Genomic DNA, 16,440 nt, shown 5'->3' on the forward strand with positions numbered 1-16,440 from the left:
TTCCCTTCAGAGGGTTTTGTTGCCGATGAAACAGTGTGGTTCCCTAGGTGTGATTTACACTGATGCCTGTACATCCCGGTGTACAAGAGAATGCTTGTTGTCCTGGCAGTTTGTTTTGTTAGCTCCTTTATTTTCATTCACAGTGGCCATGTGTTTAATTATATGGTCACCTCCGTTATATTCCAGTTGAATTCCTTAGACTTAATTATTTTTAACTAATAGGGTCACCAAGTTTTCTTTTTCAGGATCCTGTTGATGGTCATGGAGTCATTTTCAGATTTTATTATAGGGCTGATTTATGATCAGCTACCCTTTATCATTTGCTCGTGATAATGTATTCCTGTGTCAGTTTTGTTTCATGATTCTCTTTTGTAATTTAATTTCAGTTCATTTCTGTAATTTTTAAAGTTCTGGGGTTTTTCTGGTTTTCACAGTGCCCAAAGCTGTTGCCAGGTATTTAAATAAAAAGGGGAGGAAATTAGATTTGAAAGAATATTGTATGTCAGACTTCTTGCTGGACAGTTCACAGACCTTCTCATTCAAGTCAACAATGTAACTAAATAAACTGCTGAGGGAGAGGAAGCCTGTCTGGCTGAGAATCAAGAGACCTGATTTCAGTCTTGGTTTTGTTACTAACAAGATTTATTAGCCTTGACAAATTATTTCCTTCTCTGGGCTTCTGCTTCCTCATCTGTAAATGGGGAAAGAGGGGTGGTTTTCATAGATAAGGCTCCTTTCTGGCTCCAGGATCTGATGACTGATCTTTCTGAATGCTTAAATTTGAAATCCTCAGTGTATCTCTTTTAATTGAATTGAATGCCTTTACAGATGGATTAAGAAGCAAATGGTCACTTACGCTAACTCAGACTACCAAAAAATATTTTTTATCTTTTTCCCCAAACAATTTTAGTGACTGTGGAAAAGAAAATTGAGGCACCTGTGTCCTGTCCTCTCAGATTTGCAGCTTAAAATGTATGCATTTAACAGGACTGGCGTGAATATTACCTTAGGGGACACATTGTTTTATTTTTGTTTTAAAATAGGGATTCTTGTGAGACGCTGAGTGCTGAGCCAACAATTGTAACTGTTTTTGCAGCAGAGAGGGAAGGAGACTGTTTTGTAGCAGTGTATGGAGCAGCAGAGTTCCACTGCGTAGGCTTAGGGGAAAGAGACTCTTAGGGGAAAGAGACTTAGGGGAAAGAGACTCTCGGAGGGCACAAACAAAACCCTGTGCGCACCGGAACCTGAGGGAAAGGAGCAGTGGCCCGTAAGAGGCTGCTCCAGACTCGCCCATGCGTGTTTGGGAGTCTCCTGGGGAGGCGTGGGTCACCGGTAGCCTGCCCTGTGGCCGGGGCGCTGGCAGCAGCAGGCCTGGGGGGCGCAGTGTGTTGAAGTAAGTCCTGTTTGAGGAGGTTGCGGTTAGCCCTTCCTTAGAGCCTGGAATGCTACCATAGGGACTGCAAACTGCAGGACAAGGCCGCCTTAGGCCAAACTACAGGGAGGGGTCACAGCCCCCACCCGTCAGCAGAAAATTGGATTAAAGATGTACTGAGCACGGCCCTCTAGTGGTAAAGAACCCACCTGCCCATGCAGAGACTCAGGTTCAGTCCCCTAGAAGGAAATGGCACCCCACCCCAGTGTTCTTGTCTGGAGAATCCCGTGGACAGAAGAGCCTGGAGCTGCAGTCCGTAGGGTCGTGAAGAGTCAGACAGGACTAAAGCAGCTCAGCACGCATGTGCGAAAGCAGGAGCACGGCCCTGCACGCCAGAGCGAGACCTGGTTTCCCCCGTAGCCAGTCCCTCCCATCAGGAAGCTCGCACAAGCTCTCTACCCATCAGAGACCCAGAAGAAGCAAGGGCTGCAGTCCCACGGCCTCTAGAGCAAACCACAGTCACAGAAAACCAGCTAAAATGACCCCACGGACCACAGCCGTGTGGAGCTCAGAGACTGTGAGCCATGCCGTGCAGGGCCACCCAAGACAGACGGGTCACGGTGGAGAGTCCCAACAAAACGTGCGCTACTGGGGAAGGGAATGGCAAACCACTGCAACCTTCTCGCCTGGAGAGCCGGCGGACGGTATTGTGGATGCTGAGTTCTCAGCTGTGACTGACTCTGTGACCCCACGGACTGCAGCACGCCAGGCCTCCCTGTCCATCACCACCTCCCGGTTTTCTCAAACTCGTGTCCATTGAGTCGGTGATGCCATCCAGCCATCTCGTCCTCTGTCTTCCCCTTCTCCTCCTGCCTTCAATCTTTCCCAGCATTGGGGTCTTTTCCAATGAGTTTGCTCTTCGAGTCCAGTGGCTGAAATATTGGAGCTTCAGCATCAATCCTTCCAATAAATATTCAGGGTTGATCTCCTTTAGGATTGACTGGTTTGATCTCCTTGCAGTCCAAGGGACTCTCAGGAATCTTCTCCAGCACCACAGTTTGAAGGCATCAGTTCTTCAGCGCTCAGCCTTTTTTATTGTCCCCCTCTCATATTGTACATGACTATTGGAAAAAACCATAGTTTTGAGTATACCAACCTGTGTCAGCAAAGAAATGTCTCTGCTTTTTAATACACTGTCTAGGTTTGTCATAGCTTTTCTTTCCAGGAGTAAGGGTCTTTTAATTTCATGGTTGCAGTCACTGTCCTCAGTGATTTTGGAGCCAAGAAAATAAAGTCTATCACATTTTCCATTGTGTCCCATCCCATGAAGTGATGGGACCAGAACGATATGAAAAGACAAAAAGATATGCAACTGGAAGATGAGCCCCCAGGTCAGTAGGTGTCCAGTGTGCTGCTGGCGAAGAAGAAATAGCTATAGAAGGAATGAAGAGAGTGGGCCGAAGCGGAAACGACCCCCAGGTGTGGATGTGTCTTGTGGTGAAAGTAAAGTCTGAAGCTATAAAGAAGAGTATTGCATAGGGACCTGGAATGTTAGGTCCGTGAATCATGATAAATTGGAAGTGGTCAAATAGGAGATGGCAAGAGTGAACATCAACATTTTAGGAATCAGTGAACTAAAATGGACAGGAATGGGCAAATTTAATTCAGATGACCGTTGTGTCTACTACTGTGGACAAGAATCCCTTAGAAAGGATGGAGTAGACCTCATAGTCAACAAGAGGCCGAAATGCAGTACCTGGGTACAGTCTCAAAAACGACAGAATGATCTCAGTTTGTTTCCAAGGCAGACTATTCAATGTCCCAGTAATGCAGGCCTGTGCCCCAGCCTCTAATGCAGAAGAAGCTGACGTTGAACGGCTCTGTGAAGACCTACAAGACCTTCCAGTTGTTGTTCAGTTGCCAAGTCATGTCCGACTCTTCTTGACCTCATGGACCGCAGCATGCCAGGCCTCCCTGCCTCCCTCCTGCCATCTCCTGGAGTTTGCCCAGGTTTGTGTCCATTGCACAGTGATGCCAACCAGCCGTCTCATCCTCTGTCATCCTCTCCTCCTGCCTTCAATCTTTATCAGCATCAGGGTCTTTGCCAGTAAGTCGGCTCTTCATAGCAAGTGGCCTAAGTGTTGGAGCTTCAGCATCAGTACTTCCAGTGGGTATTCAGAGTTGATTTCCTTTAAGATTGACTAGTTTGATCTTGCTGCCCAAGGGACTCTCAAGAGTTCCTCTAGCACCACAGTTCAAAAGCATCAACTCTTTGGCACTGTGCCTTCTTTGTGATCCAGCTCTGAGAACCATACGTGACTACTGGAAAGACCATAGCCTTCACTATACGAACCTTTGTCAGCAAAGTGATGTCTTTGCTTTTTGGCACACTGTCTAGGGTTGTCATAGCTTTCCTGCCAAGAAGCAGTTGTCTTTTCAGTTTCATGGCTGCAGTCACCATCCCACAATCCACAGTGATTTTAGAGAAGAGGAAATCTGTCACTGCTTCCACCTCGGCCCCTTCTATTTGCCATGAAGTTATGGGGCCATGTGTCATGATCTTAGTTTTTTTAATATTTAGTTTTAAGCTGGCCTTTTCACTCTCCTCCTTCACCTGCATGAAGAGGTTCTTTAGTCCCTCTTCACTTTCTACCATTAGAGTGATGTCATCTGCATATCTGAGGTTGATGATACTTCTCCTGGCAATCTTGATTCCAGCTTGTAACTCATCCAGGCCAGCATATCTCATGATATACTCTGCATATACGGTAAATAAACAGGTGACAATAAACAATCTTGTCATACTCCTTTCTCAATCCTGAACCAGTCTGTTGTTCTATACAGGGTTCTAACTGTTGCTTCTTGACGTGCATACATGTTTCTTAGGAGGCAGGTAAGGTGGTCTGATATTCCCATCTCTTTTAAGAATTTTCCACAGTTTATTGTGATCCACAGAGTTAAAGGCTTTGGCATAGTCAATGAAGCAGAAATAGATGTTTTTCTGGAACTCTCTTGCTTTTTCAGTGATCTAGCAGATGTTGACAATTTGATCTCTGGTTCCTCTGCCTTTCTAAATCCAGCTTGAACATTTGGAAGTTCACGGTTCACATATGTTGAAGCCTCACTTGGAGAATTTTGAGCATTACTTTGTTAGTGTGTGAGAAGAGTGCAATTGTGCGGTAGTTTGAACATTCTTTGGCATTTCCTTTCTTTGGGTTTGGAATGAAAACTGATCTTTTCCAGTCCTGTGGCCACTGCTGAATTTTCCAAATTTGCTGGCATATTGAGTGCAGCACTTTCACAGCATCATCTTTTAGGATTTGAAATAGCTCAGCTGGAATTCCATCATGTCCACCAGCTTTGTTTGTAACAATGCTTCCTAAGGCCCACTTGACTTCACATTCCAGGATGTCTGGCTCTAGGTGAGTGACCATACCATCATGGTTATCTGGGTCATTAGGACCTTTTTTTGTACAGTTTTTCTGTGTAATATTACCACCTCTTCTTAATCTCTTCTGCTTCTGTTAGGTCCTTACCGTTTCTGTCCTTTATTGTGCCCATCTTTGCATGAAATGTTCCTTTGGTATCTGATTTTTCTTGAAGAGATCTCTGGTCCTTCCCGTTCTATTGTTTTCCTCTATTTCTTTGCATTAATCATTTGGGAAAACTCTCTTATCTCCTTGCTATTCTTTGGAACTCTGCATTCAGATGGATATATCTTTCCTTTTTCCATTGACTTTTGCTTCTCTTCGCTCAGCTATTTGTAAGGACTCCTCAGACAGCCATTTTGCCTTTTGGCGTCTCTTTTTCTTGGGGATGGTTTTGGTCACCACCTCCTGTACAGTGTCATGAACCTCTGTCCGTAGCTCTTCAGGAGCTCTGTCAGATCGAATCCCTTGAGTCACTTCACTGGACAGTCATAAGTGAAATAAGATTTTTTTGGCCAGAGGCCATCCAGGCTGTGGAGTAGGCTGACCGTTGGGTTCTGTAATGAGTCTCCACTGATTTTCTCTTCTGGGTTCTTACTTACAGTGTTCTGCTTTTCAAGGAAACATGTGCGTCATGCATTTGAGTTCTTCAGTTACAAACACAATGGTTTGTTACTGTCTCATAACTCTTGAATGGAGATTGTCTCCTACAGCTTCACAGGGAAGAAGAACTTGAATGGTTCTGTGCTTTTTCTTGTTTTAGGTGTTCACTGCTTTGTTCCTGAACTCTTCAGGTAGAAACTTAAGCTTTGGAGTCAGACACTCTTGGGTCAGACACTCTGGCACTTCTTAGTCATACGACCTCGGGCAGTCCTTTACTCTGTCTGCGGCAACGGTCATCCCAGCACCTAGTTCCATAGACTATTGGGAGGGTTCAGTGATGTGATGTGGGTAAATAGCCTGTCTGCGAACATAGTAAGCACTGAAATAATAGCCGTTTTTACTATTAACAAATTGTAAAAGTCTTTTGAAGTTAAGTATCTGGTTAGAAACTTCAGTTCTCATTTTAAGCACCTAGATATGCAGTACTAAGTACATAAGTCGCTCAGTCATGCCCAACTCTTTGCGACCCCATGGACTGTAGCCTACCAGGTTCCTCCCTCCATGGGATTCTCCAGGCAAGAGTACTGGAGTGAGTTGCCATTTCCTTCTCCAGGGGATCTTCCCAACCCAGTGATCGAACCTGGGTCTCCCGCATTCCAGGCAGATGCTTTAACCTCTGAGCTATGTCAGTACTAGCAGAATTTTAAAAAGAAACAGCATAGCTTTGTATGCCTCCTACTTCCAACAAGCAGTTTCCATAAGCATAGGCTATAGACAAGGCATTTATTATGAAAACTCATTTAAAAACCCTGAGATCTTGGTCTTTCAAGTTACCGACAAAACTTAGGCAAGCCTTTAAAAAAAAATAATGGGTTTTCTGTGGAAATTAGTAACTTAATGTTTAGTTTTCCTTTTATAGTGATTTCCAGATCCTGGTTACAGTTGTTATTGAACGGTGCTAACATCAAACTTTGTCTTTCCATGGACCTCCCCTGATTAGGTGAAACCCTATCCACCATATCACTCTGCTGTACCAACTGTGGTCTGTCTTGTTTCATTAGGACGTCTTATCATGGTCCGTGCCATTAGAGCCTGAATTTAGATTCCGTGAAGCCCAAGAGACAGCTTTCGAAGTATTTTTTTTTCTTTGTAAATGGCATAGATAATCTCCAGGCATTGAGATGTTTGCTTTCTACACTTGAGTTTTGCTTAGTTTTCTAAGGAGGAGAAACATTTTGAAAATGGTAACTCAGAGCATTATAAGCAAATTCAAAGTAGCATCAAGGTTTTTTTTAAGAGATGGCTCAAGCCTGAAAGACAAAATAGAGTCATTTGTAAAAAGATAGGAGGGCTGTTGGACTTACTTTTCTGTGTAAATTGTGTTCTGATTTTGTGCAGATAGATAGTATTGTCTATACACATGATTATATTAAAGTGCTCTTCAGAGACATTGCTATACTAATTATTTCTGTTTTGAGTTTTATTTCCTGCTGGCAGAAGGATTAGTACTTGACTTTTGGTATTAGCAGACATGAAAAAACAGGATTTGTCTAATTATAAATCTTTATTACTAGAGAAAAGAAAAATAAATACAAAGAAATGATTTAATATTTATTTAAAGTTATTTCCATTGGGAGAAATACTTTACTGATTGAATAGGTTGAATAACTGGAATAGCTAGATGTTTTTAAAATGAGTTTATTGATATATAATTCACATGCTATCACATTCATGCCTTTGAAGTATACAGTTTAGTGGCTTTAATGTATCCACAGGTTTGCGTAACCATCACCACTCGCTAAGTTTAGAATGTTCTCATCTCCCCAAGAAGAACCCTGGTGCCCATTAGCAGCCACTTCCTCGTCGTCTCTCCTCTCATCCCCTGGCAGCCACTCCTCCGCTTTCTGTGTGGATTTGCCGACTCTGGACATCTTGTGTAAGTGGGGTCATAACAGCGCATGCCTTCTGTACCTGGCTTCTTTCCCTTGGCATCGTGTCTCTAAGGCTGATCCATTACCTAAGGAATGTAGCACTCTCTTCCTTCCTTTTCATGGTCAAGTAATATCCCGTGGCAAAGACAGGTATACAGCATTTGCTTATCCATTCATTGGTTTTGACTATTTCCACTTTTTTGCTGTTATGACTGTAACTGTAGTTATGCTGTAATTTTTTTGTTCAAGTTTTTGTGTAGACATACTTCTCTAGGGTATATACCTAGGATTAGATCAGTGTTTTTCAAAAATACATATAGGAATATATTTTCTTGAATTTTACAAAGAAATATGTAGGAAAAGGAAGCCTTATTCTGAGAATTGTTAATATACCTAAATTAAAATTTTGTAAGGTCAGTAAAATGTAATTCAGTTCAGTTCAGTTGCTCAGTCGTGTCCGACTCTTTGCGACCCCATGAATCCCAGCACGCCAGGCCTCCCTGTCCATCACCATCTCCCGGAGTTCACTCAGACTCACATCCATCGAGTCTATGATGCCATCCAGCCATCTCATCCTGGGTTGTCCCCTTCTCCTGCTCCCAATCCCTCCCAGCATCAGAGTCTTTTCCAATGAGTCAACTCTTCACATGAGGTGGCCAAAGTACTGGAGCTTCAGCTTTAGCATCATTCCTTCCAAAGAAATCCCAGGGCTCATCTCCTTCAGAATGGACTGGTTGGATCTCCTTGCAGTCCAAGGGACCCTCAAGAGCCTTCCAACACCACAGTTCAAACGCATCAATTCTTTGGCACTCAGCCTTCTTCACAGTCCAACTCTCACGTCCATACATGACCACAGGAAAAACCATAGCCTTGACTAGATGGACCTTAGTCGGCAAAGTAATGTCTCTGATTTTGAATATACTCTCTAGGTTGGTCATAACTTTTCTTCCAAGGAGTAAGCATCTTTTAATTTCATGGCTGCAGTCACCATCTGCAGTGATTCTGGAGCCCAAAAAAATAAAGTCTGACACTGTTTCCACTGTTTCCCCATCTATTTCCCATAAAGTGATGGGACCGGATGCCATGATCTTCGTTTTCTGAATGTTGAGCTTTAAGCCAACTTTTTCACTCTCCTCTTTCACTTTCATCAAGAGGCTTTTTAGCTCCTCTTCACTTTCTTCCATAAGGGTGGTGTCATCTGCATATCTGAGGTTATTGATATTTCTCCCGGCAATCTTGATTCCAGCTTGTGTTTCTTCCAGTCCAGCGTTTCTCATGATGTACTCTGCATATAAGGTAAATAAGCAGGGTGACAATATACAGCCTTGACGTATTCCTTTTCCTATTTGGAACCAGTCTGTTGTTCCATGTCCAGTTCTAACTGTTGCTTCCTGACCTGCATACAGATTTCTCAAGAGGCAGGTCAGGTGGTCTGGTACTCCCATCTCTTTCAGAATTGTCCACAGTTTCTTGTGATCCACACAGTCAAAGGCTTTGGCATAGTCAATAAAGCAGAAATAGATGCTTTTATGGAACTCTCTTGCTTTTTCCATGATCCAGTGGATGTTGGCAATTTGATCTCTGGTTCCTCTGCCTTTTCTAAAACCAGCTTGAACATCAGGGAGTTCACGGTTCATGTATTGCTGAAGTCTGGCTTGGAGAATTTTGAGCATTACTTTACTAGCATGTGAGATGAGTACAACTGTGCGGTAGTTTGAGCATTCTTTGGCATTGCCTTTCTTTGGAATTGGAATGAAAACTGACCTTTTCCAGGTGTAATTAGAACATCTATTAGGAGATCATCTTTATAGTTGAATAATTAGAAAAAAATGCATGATTCTTTATTCTGGTTCCCTTATATGATTAACTTGTACATTTCAGATTCTTTCAACTGTAGACACTAGATAAAACTTGGTTAATTGAGAAGTTATATAGTAATGCAAGTATATTCTAAGTACGAAGGTATTTATTAAAATTTTGCTGTTTTTCTTTTTTCTTTTGGAATGGTTTAGAGTAGTGATTCAAGACTGTAGCTTTGAAGTCAATCAGATCAGGGTTAAATCCTGGCCTGGCATTCATTAGCTCGGTGGCCTTGGACAAGTTATTTAACCTCTCCCAAGTTTCCTTTCCCTAATCTGTAAAATGAAGGGCGGTATTTGTCCCATAGAGTTGGTGTGAGGATTGAGGATGTGTGAAGTGCAGATGGTAGCACCTAGACTAATGTTCAGACATTATCAACTGAAGACCGTAGTTTCCACGAGGGTTCACTATGTCTGTCATACAGTTCTGTGGGTTTTGACAAATGTCGAGCATGTTTTATCTTCCAGTAGAGTATGATACTGAGTCATTTCACTGCCCGAAAAAATTCTTAGTGTTTCATTTACTCATCCTTCCTTCCGCCCTCAACTCCTGGCAACCACTGATTTTTTTTTAACATCTCCACAGTTTTTTATTTTTCAGAATGTCATTTAATTGGAGTCATACAGCACGTGGCCTTTGCAGACTGCTTTCTTTCGCTTAGCCGTATGTGTTTGTTTCCTGTGTCTTTTTGTGCCTTGATAGCTGTTTTTATCGCCGCTTGGTGTCCTTCGGATGCACCACAGGTTATCCATTCATTCACCTACTGAAGGATGTCTTGGTGACTCCCAAGCTTTGACAGTTAAGAATAAAGCTACTGTGAGCATCCATGTGTAGGTTTTTGTCTAGATATGAGTTTTCAACTCACTTGGATCAATGCCAAGAATCTTTAATTGTTAGACCCCACGGTAAGAGTACGTTTAGTTTTGGAAGAAGCTGTGAGGCTGTCTTCCAGGAGGGCTGCGCCGCTTCACGTTTCCAGCAGCGCGTGCCTGTGCTCGGCTTCTTCCCCACCACCTGGCATCGGCCGTGTTCTGGAGTTTGGACAGTCTGTTAGGTGGGCGGTGCTTTCTTTGATGAGGTGTGTAGATCTTTTATCCACTTTTTGATTGGGTTCTTTGTTTTCTTATTACTGAGTTTTCAGTTGTGTATATTTAGAATACAAGTTCTTTATCAGTTATGTGTTTTATAAATATTTTCTCCCAGGCTGCTCTTTTCATTTTCTTAATAATTTGTGTGTGGGGGGGGGTTAAGTTTTTATTTTATACTTAAGTATAGTTGATTTGCAGTGTATTATAATACTGTTTTACATTGTTCTGCTCCGTTAAAAACAAAACTGTCCCCGAGGGCACTGACTGACTATACAGCATGTTAGTAGGTCACAGCCTGTGGTTGAAAATCAGTGTCTCTTCTGTTTCCATAATGTTCCATGAACAGAGTCAGTAAAGCAGCGGACATTCTGGGCAGTGATTCCCAACATCGATGAGTAGGGGTGTCAAGGGTTGGTACTGCCCTTTTCCTATTCAGGGATTCTTTAAGTTTTGGAGACTAGATTTCCTCAGCTGTTTCACCTCCACACATACTATGGACTTACGGCATACCTAGTCTTTATGAGAAGGGTCATGAGTTTTGCATTTCTGCAAGGTGTTAGACAGGTCCCCCCCAGATGCATATGCTTTTAGAAACTGGAGGAACTAAATAAGTTAGGTGAAGGGAAGCTGAGATGTATATTTTGTATTCCCAGGAATAGTGTATAACCAGATTTCACCAGTTCAAGCTATTGAGAGGAAGTTTTCATATGATGGAATATATATTTTAAAAACACTAAATTATTAAAGCAAAAAACCAGTGACTTGAACTCAACATAATTGATATGGTTTTTGAGGATCTAATTTAAAGGTCACTTAACTGTATTATGGAGAAGGCAGTGGCACCCCACTCCAGTACTCATGCCTGGAAAATCCCATGGACAGAGGAGCCTGGTGAGCTGCAGTCCATGGGGTCTCGAAGAGTCGGACATGACTGAGCGACTTCACTTTCACCTTCATGCTTTGGAGGGGGAAATGGCAACCCACTCCAGTGTTCTTGCCTGGAGAATCCCAGGGACAGGGGAGCCTGGTCTGTGGGGTCGCACAGAGTCGGACACGACTGAGGCTACTTAGCAGCAGCAGTAGCTGTATTAGTTTCTTCTTATAAGTAGATGCAACTCAAATATTTAAATGTATCTGTCCTCTCAGGAGTGTTAAATGTTTCTCACTGATTTAGAAAAAATTTTTCATTATTGTTCAAAGGCTAGTTCTAGTTCTTTGCAAAAATAATGCAAGTTCTATTCATGGGAATTGAACTTAATATGATCTTACTACACTGTTCATTCTTCTTTGGAGTTAATTCTTTTCCCCCAGATTTGCAGGAGTGTGTGTTGGGGGGGAGGTGGAGCTCACACCCTGGCACCCTGCACTGCCACCTGTGCAAAGCGGCAAGGCTTTACCCAGGGGCGTCTGCGATGTCTAGGTTTGAGTGGGATCTGCCAAATATCACATACGTGTGTACAGGCTTCTGACTTTTACACTAGCGTTTTTAAGAGGTTCTTTTCCTCCTTCTAATGTGGAGTAACTCGGCTACTAGAGGGGTATAATATTGATCTTTTTTTCCTATTTGAGACTTTGAAGATAGTATAAGAAGGCAGACACCTACCCTTTGTGACGCCATCTACTTTAAAAATTATTATTTTATATACTTGGGGGAGTTGATTGAGTGCCTACTGTGGTGATACAGCAGTGAACTAGCTAAATCCCTACTCTTCAGGAGCTTAAGTTCTAGTGGAAGGAGACAGAGGATAAACAAATAAATACACAGCTTACACAGGTGTGTAAGGTGGTGGTGAATGCGAAGAAAACAAAGTGGTGCAAGGCTGCAGTGAGATAGGGAGGCTGCTTCAGACAGGCCGGTGAGGCGGACAAAGGCCTTACAGGCTCCACCCAGGCGGTTCCTTACATCAGTGGTCTATCCTAGTGGCTTTCTTTATGGAGCTCAGATGATCTTAGGAGTGAGGATAAGGTGCCCTCTTGCGGGATTCGATATGGTTATGCTGGTGGCTGCCTGCTAGGCTGCCTGTCTTTCACTTACCGAGCACCACTCATCAGAATAGTCCACTCCGGCACTGAGTTAGAGAACACAGGTGCTGCTCACAGCGGCCTGTGGCTTTTTGGGGTTTTTAATCAAGTTTTTAAAACGTAAATATATGTACAACTTGGGACACACTTAGAAAATTTTAAGAGCAAGTAATGGGGTCACAGCTCACCCCTGTGAGTCACACACACTGTTTTAGTAGAGGATATCATCATGAAAACCATTGATAATTTAGTGCAAGAATGTTGTGCCAGAAATAGCCATGGTCTGTTATAGGAGAGCAAAGGAGGAGGCTCTGACTCTCACCAGGCCAGGATGGGGAGACAGTGTGTCAGGAAGTGCTCCCCGATGAGGTGGACGACTGTGGATGATGGAGGAGGAGGGACAGGCCGGGGGGCTGGCAGCGCGGCTTGTCTGGGCAGAGGGGACGGGGTGAGGAGAGGCATGTAAAGCGTCTGTCGCATCCGCTCCGCTCGTGGCAGCACACAGTGTAAATCGGTGTGTGCTTCTCTAACTGTGGTTAACCATATCTTTTATTTTCAATATATTAATCTTTTAGGAAGAATAAACAGTAACTTTTTTTTCTTTGTCTTCTTAACCCTTAACTCTATTGGGTTTCATCTCTATATATACTATGAAGAAAGAAAAAAATAGCACTACCCCTTATATCGTGACATGCTGCCAATTGTAAGATACATTGTGGTTTCAAAGATACTTTTAAAAAACGCATCTGGAGTGGACACACACGCTACTTGTGTTGAACATCCTTCCAATTCGTTTAATCTGGGAAACCTTGCTGTAATAATGGCAGCAGCCCCATGCCTTTTCAGCTCTAATTTTAGAAGATGCTTTAGGAAGTATGGCATCCAGGTCAATGCCAGCTTAATTTATCTCAAAAGCTTTTAAATCTCATGATTGTAATAAAGTTAGCTTTGACTGAGTAATAGAGATTAGAGGAAATGGATTGTGCTAAGATTAGGAAAGATAGGGTCTAGTAAAGACTTTAAAATAGAATTAAAAACCGAAAGAATGTGTAGTGACTTTTGGATCAGTTATCTGGGAGTTCTTAACTTTTAAGAATTAATGTTCAGACTCACAGCTTTGCCATTCAGCCTCTCCTCTGCTTCTCCCATCATGTTGAACTTATTCACAAGTCTTGGTAATTCAGAAAGCATCCCCAGAGTGTCACGCCATCATTCATTCTGACAACAGGTTCCTAAAGAAATCTGCTTTCTGAGCAGAGAAGCACAATCCGTGTCTTTATGGATGCCACTATGTGCCCGTGGTGGGTGTGAGCATGCAAGACTGGTTCTGGCCAGAGGCCCGGCTTCCCGAAGCACACGGCTATGCAAACCTTCACTGGCTCAGAGTATGGAGAACAAACCATTGGCCCTGTAGTGGGTGTGGAGGTGCAGGATGACGCTGCAGGGGCTGAAGAGCGGAGAGAAGCAGGGCCCTCTCCTGGTCATGAGTGAGCTGTAGTTACAGCACTTAAAGAGAAGATAATTTTAAAAAAATTTTTCACTGCCTTGAAATTTCGATTTATAAACTGTGGTTTGGGAAAATCTATTGTTAGATCTTAAAAAGCATAGCCTGTGACGTCACATGGGAGAATATTTGCCACGTGTGGATTCGCGCTCAGTTGTGTGCAGCTCTGTGACCCTGTGGACTGTAGCCCGCCAGACTCCTCTGTCCATGGGATTTCCCTGGCAAGAGTATTCCAGTGGTTTGCCATTTCCTACTCCAGATTTACCATTAGAACTGTAAAATAAATGTGTAAATAAAAATCAAAATCTATTCTGATTGTTCTTGTGAAACTGGTATAGCATTAAGGCCCTTCAAGTTCTGGACTTGTTTGTAGTAGATCCAGGATTTACCTGCTTTATTCCAAATTATACAGATTCCAACCAGTTATATGTTTAAGACCCCCGACATAAAAAAACTTTGTCTGGATCAAGGAGCAGAAAGAACTGTTTTATTTCTTGTAAAATAGAACTGTGTTTATAGTTTCCAGAAGAACTGCATGAAAATGCTTGTTTACTGAACGGATTGGATGTGTCTTAGCGCTTGTATAGTGTTTCTCCAGTTCTGGGGTGTGGTGGAGACTTTGCGTTTTGTGTGTCATTCGTGGAGTCGACCAGATTTCAGGGAGCCTCGCAGGCATCAGATACTGATCAGGAAGTGGAATGAAAGATTCAAAAGTGAATTGCCTGGAGCCTGGGGAGGGAGGTAAACAGGCTGGCGCTGTGATGTAATAAAGATGTGTGTGAAGGGTTACTGGATCACAAAGGAAGGAACATGTGGCCTCCCTGGTGAGAGAAGGTGGTGAAGGGAGGTTTTGCAAAGGCGGTAGCATCTGAGCTGAGTTTTGAAGGATGGACAGGAGTTGATAGGCAAACAGGAAGGGCACTGGGGCAGAGGGCTGGGGCCCTGAGAGAGCTGGGGAGGGGGGAGCGAGGTTGAGCACAGGAAGGCGCTAGGCTGGCAGGCCAGGAAGGTGGTGAGGCGCGTTCCCCTGGGTAGGAGCCTGCAGCTTGTTCTGACGTCCAGGCTTTCTCGAAGGCTGTTCTGTGGCGACCCAAGCCCCGTGAGAGTCCCTGGGGGAGGAAAGCTAGAGATCTGCATGAGCATGTCGACGCTAGCCTCTGAGTGCCCCGTAAAGAGGCCAGTTTCCTGTTTATAAACCAGAAGAAGTGTTTGGGGAGGGTGGCTGTTAGGCGGTATGAGCCCCCTGGATGTTTTAAGCCAGGAAGTGACTTCACTTGGTTCAGGTTTAGAGAGGGAACTGGTGACAGCCATGGGGCAGGTGGGGTGAGAGGAGACGGGGCCCAGAGAGCAGTTCGTAACTATGACTGGTTTTGGTCAAATAAAACCTGGCCACCAGTATAAAGATGTTTAAATCTCAAAAGATGGGAATGTAGGGCACTTCTAAGAAAAAATACGGTACCAATAAACTGTACTAAGACACACAGTTGACAGCCGAGATTTTGAGAAGGGAATTTGGGGACAAATACAGATTTTGTTTCTGACTTTGATCAAAGATTAAACATTCTATGATATTGTCTGATTAAAGAAAATCTTTGGTTTAAATTTTACTTTAGGAGTAATGTTTTAAAAAATCCATTCTCAGAGGACCGGACCTCTTGAGTTCTTGGGTCAAAGTGATAGGTGTTTGGTGGTTTTTCTTTAAAGATTTAAAAAAAAAATAATACTGGACAGTTTATTTTTTGAAATTATAATGTGCTTTCATTTAAGAACCATTTTCATTTTTTTACTGTGCTATATTATTTCTTCAATTAAAAAAAATAAATTGGATTTTTGGTCTTTCTAGTACCAAATTTTAGGAGGCCTTTAGATCTTGAGGGCTTCCCTTGTGGCCCAGCTGGTAAAGAATCCACCTGCAATGTGGGATACCTGGGTTTGATCCCTGGGTTGGGAAGAACCTCTGGAGAAGGGAACGGCTGCCCACTCCGGTATTCTGGCGTGGAGAGTTCCATGGGCTGCACAGTCCGTGGGGTCGCGGAATTGGACACGACTGAGTGACTGTCACTTTCACTTTAGACACTGAGATTTACTTTTTACATGTAGTGCTAGTTTCAGATAGTTTCCCCCAGTTTGTCTTTTTTGCTTTGTAAAAGATCCTTGTATTTAATTACTTGAATATATCTTATAATGGTTTTTCAATCATAGTTAGAAAGGCCTCTGTACTACAAGGTTACAAAAAAATTTGCCCAGTTTTAGTTTAGAATTTTTATAATTTTGTGATTTATTTTAAAATATTTGATTAGGAACTTATTGCTTATGTATAATATGCAATATAAATCCTTTTTTTTTTCCAGTTGGGTATATTAATTATTCAAGTATCATTCACTTTCCCTCATCAGTTTTGAGGTACCTCCTTCATCATTTGCCAGTTTGTGTTTCTGGACTTCATAGTTTGTGCCACTGATCTGTTTCTGTTCTGGTGCCTTACCGTATTGAGGCTTTATAATATCCAGTAGTGCTAGTTCCCTTCTAATACTCCTCTTTGGGCATTTTCCTGACTTGTCTTACATGTTAATTTTTCAACATGAACTTTAGAGTGAGTCTAACCTGTCCTGTAAGCATTTTGGCCAGATGG

At 42.9% G+C, this 16,440-nt stretch overlaps 1 protein-coding gene across 2 annotated transcripts in view; it reads left to right on the forward strand.

Annotated features, from left to right (window-relative positions):
• Positions 1-16,440, forward strand: part of PPP1R13B (protein phosphatase 1 regulatory subunit 13B) — a 74,323-nt gene that overhangs the window by 17,690 nt on the left and 40,193 nt on the right. The window lies entirely within an intron of this gene.

Source organism: Oryx dammah, unplaced genomic scaffold (assembly GCF_014754425.2).
Source record: "Oryx dammah isolate SB20612 unplaced genomic scaffold, SCBI_Odam_1.1 HiC_scaffold_16, whole genome shotgun sequence".
Classification (NCBI taxonomy): Eukaryota; Metazoa; Chordata; class Mammalia; order Artiodactyla; family Bovidae; genus Oryx; species Oryx dammah.